At 46.8% G+C, this 12,092-nt stretch overlaps 1 long non-coding RNA gene and 1 pseudogene across 1 annotated transcript; both read right to left on the reverse strand.

The window, feature by feature from the left end:
- Positions 1-4,974: 4,974 nt before the first annotated feature.
- On the reverse strand, positions 4,975-6,213 carry LOC133149004 (uncharacterized). Its single transcript, XR_009713009.1, has 2 exons — positions 5,640-6,213; positions 4,975-5,575 (listed from the first exon to the last, which is right to left on the reverse strand). It is a non-coding gene; the product is annotated as an uncharacterized LOC133149004 (long non-coding RNA).
- Positions 6,214-7,009: 796 nt separating this feature from the next.
- LOC133150197 (serine/threonine/tyrosine-interacting-like protein 2) lies at positions 7,010-11,324 on the reverse strand (annotated as a pseudogene).
- Between the last annotated feature and the right edge of the window lie 768 nt (positions 11,325-12,092).

The raw sequence follows: 12,092 nt of genomic DNA on the forward strand, positions 1-12,092 counted from the left end.
TTTGCCTCCCATATGGCGCGAATAGTTTTTTTCTTGCTAGGGGGGGGCGCAACAGAAAATAATTGAGAAGCACTGCCCTAACCCCACCACACCGAAGCTATATTTTGCATGGAGTCTTGACCCTTAGCCAGATGCCTAAAATGAAAAAAAAATAACGTTATTTAAAAAAACGCACGCATTTTCCAGTCCAATTCCAAAGCCAAGTTGGAGAAAGAAACCCCCCAAAGAAAGTGCTGTTGAGATAGGAGAGGCTTTATTTTAACCAGCTGCCAAAGATTTTAAACAAGCTGGATTTAACACCACCATTTTCTCCTTCCTACAAGCCCACTTTTTTTCTAACGGACACCTTTCTTCCACATTAAATAAATGCCCCTTCCAATCCTTAACGGCGGTTTCTGGGCTTGTTGGGGGATTTGTGGACTTTTCATTCTAAACAAGCGACTGGAGATTCAGGGAGTGGAACGGTCACTTGTGTCAATAAACTTCTAAGGCCAAACAGTACGCAGAACCGAGAGAAAATCATTGCAAAGGGACCCACTGTTGGAGCAGTCATTTTACTGCTGAGTGGCAGCAGAAAAAAAGGCTCACTCGCTCGCTCTCTCGCTCGCTCACTCAGACTATAAAACATCTCCAGAGAATTGCGCTCCCCTCGGAGTGGCATGTACTCCTCGGGGAGCAATCGCTCTTGGGTATCTTCGCATTTTCCATGCATCGCCCGTCAACATCAGAGGTGTTCTTCTCTCCTCCTGCCAATAATTCTGAAGCTTCATCAGCCGGAGCATCAAGTGATCACACGTGCACAATATTGACTTCCTATCCGTGTTGGGATTTACAGTCCGACTTGTGGCGTCGGTGAATCAGAAGATGTGACGTATACGTATTTCTCTCGTTGCTTCTCCCTTGTGAAATGGACATTTGTCATGGCACGAGGTGCTTGTGGAACTGATGTAAATCTGTAAAAAAATGTGCTAATAATTAAATACACACAGCTAAACAGGAAGAGCGATTACAAAATACAAAAAAAACACATTCTGGGAAACACGATAGATTATTGTCAAGCCGCAAAATATTAGTTGGACCACACGCAGACAAAGACTTTTGACATTTGACTGTGGCTTCTCTCGCTCTCTTTCTCTCAAGTTGTGCTGAGGCAGCGCCATGCCACACAGCATCATCATACTTTTGAACCTTTATCTCACGTCACTCCTGTAAAGTTCTTATGCTCCTTAAATAAGGCTTCAGTTGAACTTTATACTAGCTTCAGCTAGTTGTGTATTTAATCACTCGCGTAGTCCCATGCTAACACTCTTCTTCTACTCCCTGTGCCTACATTCCGTCCTACAGAGTTCCCTTGAGGCTATACAGCCCTCTGTCGGTGATCGTCTGCAACCACATATCATTACATCCCCCTTCCAAACAGGCAAACACAACATGAACATATCGTGCAACACAAAATGTCGTCTAACCCATATACTCGATATGATGACAACATACCATTAACTTTTCTGGATCACATCCAATGAATATCAAACACTGAATTGTTCTTCACATTTACACAACTGTAAAAGTCAATAACACATTTAACATACCAAATTCAGTACAAGTATGAACTTTTTCCTCTTTGTTTTTCTTTTTTTTTTTTTAATGTAACAGAGCCTAGTGCCAACAACTTTCTTTCACTTTATATTAGTTGAACAGTTCACTCTTGTTCTATGAGCCTCCCAGGGGGCTTTCTAGGTCTAGTAGACCTTCTGAGTGTCACGGCCATTGAGGGAGGTGAAGGAGGCTCACTGTGGTGCACATCTGGAGTAGCACCTTCTGGCTGTTCAGCTCCAACCTCCTCAGCTCGATTCTCAATGTCCCGAGTCTTTAACAGATCCTCCTGTTTCTCCTTAATACCTGTCCATTCTCTGTCTCGACCACAAAAGACCTGGGACCTACTTCACTGAGGACTCTGGCTTTTCTGTCCCAGGACTCACGACCCTCAATCCTCACAACATCCCTTTCCTGAAGAGGTTCCAGTTGTGTTGCGGTTTTATCATCGTTCATTTTCTGTCTGTACTTGAGTCTCATTCGTTTGTCAGTCAGTCCATCTGTGTCTTTGTTATCATTGTGTCTTGAAATGTGTGGAAGTGTGGTGCGCAGCTTGCGATGCATGAGTAGCTCAGCAGGTGATGCACCACACTCCAGAGCTGCAGACCTGTAGCTTAGCAAAGCCAGGTAAGGGTCAGCTTTACAGTCTTTTGCTTTTTTCAACAGTCTCTTTACAATCTGCACCCCTTTTCCAGCTTGTCCATTAGAGAGAGTCAGAGTCAGAGTCAGAGTCAGCTTTATTGTCAATTCCTTCATGCCAAGACACACAAAGAAATCGAAATTACGTTTCCTCCATCCCACGGTGACGAGACACAGTACACGAGTAACATACAAGTAAACAACGGGGGAGAGAGTTCAGGACGCCAAAAGCCTGAAGATCACAAACTTCGCCAGAGGCGAGCAGTGCTTGCATCCCACCACAGAGTCCCGGCACCATTCGTCACGGATGTAGACACGCATTCCACCTCCTCGCGATGTTCCCCCTCGTACAATGGCCCGGTCCTCCCGATAGCACACTAGCCGCTCCAGATGCACAGCAGTTACGCACTGTCCGTTTCACAGATCTCAGCAGGCATGTTGATGCCCAGCGATCGAACGTTCGCCCGAAGAAAGGAAGGCACGGCCGGTCGAGCTGGGTTGGCCGCCAGCCTGGCCCGGACGCCCCGCTCTCGCCCCTCTTCAGCCTCCTAGCACACCGCTTCAGGACGGAGCAGACCGAGCGCCTTTAATGTCCCTGCTTCAAAGTCCAGATCGCCACAAAACTCGCTTCCGCCGATGTCGAGCTGAACCAGCCCGCTGTACTTGTAGCACAACCCGGTGCGACGAGACGAACACACAAAAGTGTCGGACAAAACCACATTAAACGACAAAACAAAACACCGTTCGGGACAGAGAGAGGCCGCTGCGTGTGCACGCGCCGCCATCTTACTTAGCCTGTGGATACAACGGGCTAGAGGTGACATGTTGAAATCCATATACCTGTGCAAACTCACTGAATTCCCCACAGTCATATTGTGGACCATTGTCACTGACAACACATCGCGGAATTCCATGTCTGGCAAAAAACCCTTTCATGTGTGTGATGACAGACTGTGCTGATGTACTGGATAATTGTGCAACTTCTGGATAGTTAGAATAATAGTCTATCACCAGAAGATAGTCCTTGCCATGCAGATGAAACAAATCTGTTCCCACTTTTTGCCATGGTGCAGTGGGTGGGTCTACGATTAGCATCGGCTCTTTTGTTTGTTTGTAATGATGTTTGAGATACGTTTCACACTGCTGTATCATCTCCTCAATGTCTTTGTTGATGCCCGGCCAATAAACTGCTTCTCTTGCTCTCCTTTTGCATTTCTCCACACCCAGATGTCCCTCATGTATACGCTGAAGCATGTCCTGGTGCATGGATTGTGGGATGACAGTCCTGTTCTGTCGCAGTAGCAGCCCATCCGCCACACACAAGTCCGCTCGCACAGGGTAAAACCCTGAGCAGACTCCTCTCGACCATCCATTCTGTAGATGGTGTGAAACTTTCTGCAGCAGAGGATCTTTTGCTGTCTCCTGAACAATTTTCTGTAGCATACCATCTGATGTTGGGAGTGAAGCAGTCACCATGTTTATGTGTGTTTCCGACTCATCAGTCACCGGGGTGACCAGCATGCCACTGTTTGGTGCCGGTGCTCGAGATAAAGCATCTGCCAGTACAATATATTTTCCAGGTGTGTAAATAAGCTCAAAGTCGTAGCGCTGCAATGCCATCATCATGCGCTGAATTCTGGGTGACATGTCGTTAAGGTTCTTTTTTCTGATTGTGATGAGCGGTTTGTGGTCGGTCTCTACTGTAAAGGTTGGCAGTCCATACACATAAGTGTGAAACTTTCCACATCCAAACACTAACCCCAAAGTCTCTTTCGCTGCTCGGTCTCTGTCATTGATCTAGACGCATATGCTACAGGTTGCCATTTGTCCTCATTCATTTGTAGCAGTGCTGCTCCCAAACCATCCTTTGAGGCATCAGTGGAGATCTTTGTGGGTTTTGATGGGTCAAAGAATGGGAGGACTGGCTCTGTAGTTACAGTTTCCTTTAATTTTTTCCACTCCCTCTCATGTCGATGAGTCCATTCAAATACTGTGTTGTGCTGTAGTAACTCCCTGAGGCATGCCGTCTTAGAGGTAAGATTAGGGATGAACTTGCCCAGGAAGTTGATCATCCCCATGGCTCTCAGGACACCTTTTTTGTCAGTGGGGGCAGGCATATCCAATATGGCTTGCACTTTTGACTGGTCAGGTTCCACACCTTCACTTGTGACTTTGTCTCCCAAAAAAGTCATCTCTTTGACACCAAAGAGACACTTGTCTCTATTCAGTTTTAGTCCATGCTTTTTGACTCTCTGAAAGAGTTTCTCCAGTCTTTCATCATGTTGTTGTCGTGTTTTTCCCCAGACGACCAAGTCATCTATGTAAACTCTGGTGCCGTCCAGACCCTCTATCATGGACTCCATTGCTCTGTGGAAGATCTCTGGCGCTGATTTAATGCCAAATGGGAGTCTTAAGAAACAGTAACGTCCAAATGGTGTGTTAAAGGTGGTGTACTTGCTGCTTTCCGGGTCAAGCCTCAGTTGCCAGAATCCGTGAGAGGCATCTAGTTTACTAAAAAAACTTAGCACCAGTCATTTCACTAATGATCTCTTCCCGTTTTGGGATCTGATAATGCTCTCTCTTTATGTTTTCGTTTAAATCTTCGGGATCAAGGCAAACTCTTAAGGCACCTGTGTTCTTCTTTTGGACACACGTGATTGAGTTGACCCAATCTGTGGGTTCTTCCACTCGCTCAATGACCGCCATTTGAGTCATTCTTTCAAGTTCTTTTTTCAAGCCAGCTCTGAGTGGTGCTGGCACTCTCCTTGGGGCGTGCACAACAGGCTTGGCATCATCTTTGAGTTGTATTTTGTAAGTGTAAGGTAAAGTCCCATGTCCTTTGAAGACAGAAGAAAACTTCTCCACTATGTTTGCACTTCCCTCACACTGTTTTTGTTCCTGTCCTTTGTCTTGCATGACTACTTTAATGTTGTCAGTATTAATCTGATAGATCCTCTTTACTAGACCTAGATCCTCAGAGGCTTTGTCTCCTAAAAGAGACTCGTGTCCATTTGGCACAATGGTGAATAACAGGTTATGCTGTTTGCCTTTTGCCATTATTTTAAGTCTGCATCCACCTTTTGTCTGTATTGGCTGATTATTATAAGCCTTCAGGGGTGTGACTCTTTCTGTGGATTTTTTTAGGCTTCTCAGTCAGTGCATTTAAATCTTTCTCACTGATCAAATTAGCTTTAGGATTCAGTTGAACTTTATACTAGCTTCAGCTAGTTGTTTATTTAATCACTCTGGTAGTCTCATGCTAACTCTCTTCTTCCACTGCCTGTGCATACATTCCGTCCTACAGAGTTCCCTTGAGGCTATACAGCCCTCTGTCGGTGATCGTCTGCAAACACATATCAATACAGTCAACACTGAATGAAAAGTGACGTTTGTAGGAGAAAACAAACCTGGAACAATGTTGCACTCTTGCTGCTCCAAAAGCGCGCACACGCCGCGCAGTTGACCACCCGGTGCGATGACGTCAGAGAAAAGTGGCGTAGTGCATTGTGGGTCTTGTAGTCTGTGCGTCCTCATTTAGTAAACAATGGTACGGGTTGAATCGTTCCTGTTATTAAAAACAATTTTCTATCTTAAATGGACGGAAAGGTCAACAAACAAAGGTCAAATGTTGCCTTTGTCCTTTTAATAAGGACTTTTCTAGATGTATTATGATGCTGGTATCCCCGCCTTGGCCACTGAGAGGCAGTATTATAATGCAAACAAACGTAAAAGAACATTGGAAAGTGAATCGGCCTCTTCTCCATAATCGATCGTTTTCCATCTTTATCCTCTTTTCTTTCTTTCACCATCAACTGGCTTTGTAACCCCATTTGCTTAACTCTTCCGTGATCATTCTCCCCCACCCTCCCATTTTCACTCTGAAATAAAAACTTCCCTTTTCACTTCCATATTTTCCTCGCTGTCACTTTTACGATGATTGTTAGTCGATGTGTTTTCTCGCACACTCCTTCATCCTCTTCCTCCGCCATTGCTCTTATTTCTGGCCACGTGTCCAGCTTCATGCGTCATATATTTACAAACGTTTTGTAAGTCTTTAATCTCTAAAATGTGATCTTGCTGCACTGACGCCAGCATTTAAGTCTCGAAGCAGAATTTGAGCTTTAAATCTCACATGGAACAACATGATGCCACCAATTATCCCACTGGAAAGAAACCTGATTGTTTACAAATAACGCTGAGAGAAACTCGGACGGAACGTAGTATTGGAAAGTGAGGGACGCTATCACAATCTAGATTTTTACACCGATGTTCCACTAGGATGTGCTACATATGAGCTTATCAGTGCAGTGGCGTCTTTAACAGTAGTGAATGAATTAAGGATGTTCTGTTTTGCATTGCAACCAATCTCATGACATCAAATCCTGCCTCAAATTCAAGTGCCACCTAAAGGGTGAGAATTTGATGGTTGGGGAGGGGGGCACCAAAGAAAGGTCTGTGTCCCTGTGCCCCCCGACCTTGTAAAAAATTTTTCCCATTCCACTGATGCCATGAGTCTATCACGGGAAGACTTGATTAACCTTGATGGTGTACGGTATAGAAAGAGCACCCTTGTTAGGGAGCTTTCTCACACTCATTACATGCTTGTTGCCATTCATTACCTCCAAAAGAGCAAAAAGTCACTCCACAAAGCAAAAACAGGACTAACGCAAACGTTGATGAATTCATTTTGTGACATCCTCACAAAAAGCTCCACATTCCAACCCAGAACGTTTTGTGCTTTCCTGGATGGGTGACATATCTGAAAATGATCCACTAGTTCTTTTTCCCTCATTTATTAATGCCAAAGCAGTCATTATAATTGATCATAAATACTCGAAGTATGAATTGTGCATTCAAAGACGAAATTGCGTGCATTTGTCTTTCCGCATTGATGTATCGTTTGTTTCCTGTTCAATTTCTCTACGATTTCCATTTTGCTTCCTGCTGCGCCTTCCAAGCGGCGAGCACCTCGTCATCGGGCTCCTCGGCGGCCGCTCGGGCTCTGATCCTCTGCCTGGTTCGGGCGATGAAGGCTTCGGCGTCTTCGCCATCATCGTCCCCATCGGCGACCCGCCTGCTTTGTCGCTATGTGAACCATTTGTGAATTTCCTCCTGAAGTCGCTCGTCTCATCATCCTCGCCGTATGACCGGGTGGCTCGACTGTGGCCGTTATTGATGGAGGGGGCGCCGTTCGTTCTCGGGTCATCGTCCTCACCGGCGCACGGGAAGTCAAACTGGGAGGCGGAGCCGTCCAAGTCGTCGTAGGGATCCTCGGCGGCGGCAACGGCAGATTTTCCGGGGGGAGGCCTGACACTTTTCAGCCAGTCGTCAACGCTGGTGTTCTTGTCGACCTCCAGAGCGGGATTCAAATTCAAGCATCCAGAGAGGCCAAATGTCTTTAAAGGTTTGGGTTTCTTTTTCTTTGCCTCTTCCAGGAATTCCTCCTCCCTCCTTTTCTTCTCCTCCTCTTCTTCATCTTCATCCGCCTTTGGTTTCTTTTTCTTGTACATAGTGCTGCGCTTATTGTCCTCGAGGATTTTCTTCTTCTCGTAGGACGCCATCTTGCCTCTCATTTCCGATTTGATCTCCTTGTCCATGGCGTCCAGTTTGCCCAGGTTGACCTGGTCTTGGAAGAGGCTGAATAGCAGGACGCTGGTGGTGCCGATTTTGGTTTTCCGAGCATCCGGCAAGGCGGAACTTCGCCCGCTGACTCCGCTCAAGCCGCCGGCCGAGAAGACTGACGCTGGCCGCCCGCGACCCTGAGAGATGTTACTGGAGTAGGAGCGCCCGAAATGGCGCTGGGCGAGGCGCCGAAGCTCACCTCCGACCCGGCCAGCAACGGAGGCAGCAGGCTCATCTCGCTCTGCTTCTGTTTGATCGTTTCGGTCACCACATTGCCGATCCAGTTCTGGATGCTGGCCAGGTTAACCATCGGTTCTCCCGACGGACCCTGGACCGTCGGAACCGGGAGGCTGCAGACCGGAGTGCGTGGATCTTGCACCGCAGGCTTGCGACGCTGACGTGAGGACAGACGACCTCGATGCCCAGGTACTTCACCCCCATCCCGGCGTAGAAGCCCTCCCCCGTGTAGACGCCAGTTCCGTGCGCATCGTTAAGGATGTTTGTGATTCCCATTCGCTTCAACCGGGCCTTGTTGACGGCGATGGATCTGAAAAACACGCAACATATTACCAAACGGTCCATAGTTTGAAAATTAATTTCACAATCCTCCTTGCCAGCATCTGCCACTAACTTCTCAGCGATAAAAATATTCGGAAACACTTCATCCACTGGCTGGCTGGGGTGCTCCAGGCGATCTTGAACCATGGCCCTCTGGATATCCAGCACGCAAGGACTGTTGTAGGGGCTACGATCATCAATCATATCTCGTACTCGATTGTAGAGGTCCTCCACCATCAGATGCTCGGCTCTTTCGAGCATGGAATCCGGGACGGACTCGGCACGGACACCGAGGCGGCAATTCTGCGGATGAGCAAAAAGTTCGCTTTGACTGAATTCCATTTGAGGCGTCAATTGGATTTCACAAGCTTTACATTTTTCCCCAAACAATGAATTTCCAGAAGACCCGACGGACAAGCTCATCCGCAGTGTTTGACATCCGAGCCATCTCATTCAAGTCATCCCCTCAACTCATTAGTAGCTGGAGAAATCCAGTCATCTACTTAAACTTAATTGGCTCATTGCCAACACCGCATCACTGGCGAAGAAGGCCCAGCGCCGCCTGTACCTCCTCCGGAAACTCATGCGAGCGAGCGCTCGTCCGGCCGTCATGACTACATTTTACCGCGGCATCATTGAGAGCGTCCTCTCCAGCTGTATTGCTGTTTGGGGTGGCGGCTGCACTGACTACAACTTGAAGGCCCTGCAGCGCATAGTGAACACGGCTGGTAAGATTATTGGTGCTTCACTCCCGTCCTTGAAAGACATTTACATCTCCCATCTCACCCGCAAGGCGACCACGATTGTGAGTGACGTGAGTCACCCCGCTCACTCTTTGTTTGATCTTCTGCCCTCTGGGAAGAGGTACAGGAGCCTGCGCTCCCGCACCACCAGACTCACCAACAGCTTCATACTCCAGGCTGTTAGGATCCTGAACTCGTGTTAGGGTGGTGCTCACTCTAACTTATTTTGCAAGAGCCACACAGGAGACAAGCAAGTCATTTTAAACACCTGCAAGTGGAGAGTCCATTCATAGCAGTGCTTACAGCGATGGTCGAATGGAGGTCTGACTCAGGCCTCATCAGGTCCATCTTTATTGAGAGAAACAGAGTGGGGTTGAAAGTGGGGGTGTGGGAACACAGGATGGGGTGAAGCCGCTTCCCTGCTGATCAAAGCATAGCGGGGGGCCTTTTACGACGTTCTGTAAACAAAGCAACTTTGATTGCTTCCTCTGCAGCTAGTCAATCAGTTAAAAAGATCTTAGCACTTTGGTCGACTACTTTTGTCAAGGCAGGACAAGCGAGTTAAATTATTACAGGTTACATTCCAACATAATCATACGATGAAGATATTCTGCAAACCCTAACAACTCGCTTCCCCTTTCTGCATAGCGTCCTGTACTTTTGCGGTATGCTCACTGTCTGCTGTATACACACTGGCTCCATTTTGCTCCTCTTATTTATTGTGTTATCTGCTTATTTATTCATCACTTATTATTTATTGTTTGTGCCTTCTTGTTTTATATTGTGTCGCTTACTTGTATGTCTATCGTGTAATATGTCTCGTCACCGTGGGATAGAGAAAACCTAATTTCGGTTTCTTTGTGCATCTTGACATGTGAAGAGATTGACAATAAAGCTGACTGACTTTAAAAACTTAATTGGCTCATTGACCACAAATCAAATTCCTCTTTAGATTTACTGGGCTTATGTTTTATCTGTTGGCCTTTCAATTATCTTCCCACTGTGCATGTGTCCCGCCGGCAGCAGAAGCGGTCACAGCAGGAGCTCCATTCGCTAATAATCAACGAACACGGAAAGATTTCTGGATTCTTTCAACTTCAGATCAGAGAGACGAAAAGCTTTGATTTGTTCAGGCGGTGACATTTGGCGGACATGTCGGGGACCTCTACGGATAAAATAAGCAACTAAACTATGACTCACCCTCTGATGATCTTCTTGGCAGCGATGGCGGACGACAAGTGGATCGGCTCCATGAAGATACTGGCGGCATCCGAGCCGGTTATGGCGGAGAACCTGGACTCTGACATCATGGAGAGGCTGCGAAGCACACAGACCGAATCATTTTGCGTTCAATTGGCTCAAAGCGTTTCAAGATATTACCTGGGCGACGAGCATCGTAGGTAACGAGACTGGACCCCGTGGATGCTACTCTCCTCGTCGTCGCCGTTCGGCACTGTCTGATCCTCCTGCTCGTTGGAGGACGCCATGTCAGGATTGTTGATGGCCTCCTGTTCAGGAAAACCTGAACCACCCACAAGGTGGAAACGATAAAAAAAATCTTTGTTTTCAACCAGTTAGAGTGGAAAAGTGAGGCAACACTGATTTCGAATAAATCAAACTAATAAGCCAAGATGTTATGACTAACTTCGATCATATGACAGTTTATTTTTCACTCCACGTTTCAACTCGATGATGATAGCAGCAGATCTATTTTTAAACGACAGCTGCGTCACAAGATTCGAGAGCGGTGCCCCGAGTATAAATGACCGAACAAGAACGAACACAAAAAGGCGAAACACAAACAAGCGTTTCGGTGTGTCGTCTTTTTATTTAAACAACAAATCGGGTGGTTGTCTTACCTTGGCAACCAGCTGCGGTGTCCATCGGAGGAGGTCTGCTTTGAGGAGGTGGCGGTGGTCCGGCTAAAGTTAGAATGTCCCTCCACCCCTTCGTGACAGCACTATCGCCCGACCATTCAGGGGGGGTCCGGACACCCGACACCCAGAGTGTAATGTTTCTCTATACCATGAGAAATAACTTGACAAGACGACCAGGTTTTAGGGAAGCAGTGAGTCAATCATGTATTGATGTTCGTTCTTTTAGCAGCAGTCTCCCCTAGCTACAACATGCCATCCGCCCGCCATACCTCTAGCTCCACCCCCCAGTACGGGTAACCACACAGTCCAAATACATTACACAGAGCATCGTCACCTTCCTCCCTTATTTCCTTTTCTCATCTTTGCTTCCTTTCTTCTGCCCTTGCTTTATTTTTTGAAGCAGCCTCTTGAACAAATCCTACATTCTTAGAAGTATTTGAATTTCCTTTTTCCTTCGCCTGCCACTTTTTCCTTACTTCAAAGCCAAAGTCAAAGTCAAAGTCTGCTTTATTGTCAATTTCTTTACATGCCAAGACACACAGAAAAATCAAAATTACGTTCCCACTACCCCACGGTGACAAGACATAGTACACAATATATATACAAGTAAACAACACAAAAAATAAAAACAAGAAGGCACAAACAATAAATAAATAATAAATAAACAAATAACATAATAATTAAGAGGAGCAAAAATGGAGCAAGTGTGCATACAGCAGACAGTAAGCATAGCGCAAAAGTCCAGGGCGCTACGCAGAAGGGGCGAGAGAGTTCCGGATCCTAACAGCCTGGAGTATGAAGCTGTTGTTGAGTCTGGTGGTGCGGGAGGGAGCGCAGGCTCCTGTACCTCTTCCCAGAGGGCAGAAGATCGAACAAAGAGTGAGCGGGGTGACTCACATCACTCACAATCGCGGTCGCCTTGCGGGTGAGACGGGAGGTGTAAATGTCCTTCAGGGAGGGAGTGAAGCACCAATAATCTTACCAGCCGTGTTCACTATGCGCTGCAGGGCCTTCATGTTGTATTCAGTGGAGCTACCACCCCAAACTGTGATATTTTGGA

This window comes from Syngnathus typhle, linkage group LG2 (assembly GCF_033458585.1).
Source record: "Syngnathus typhle isolate RoL2023-S1 ecotype Sweden linkage group LG2, RoL_Styp_1.0, whole genome shotgun sequence".
NCBI lineage: Eukaryota > Metazoa > Chordata > Actinopteri > Syngnathiformes > Syngnathidae > Syngnathus > Syngnathus typhle.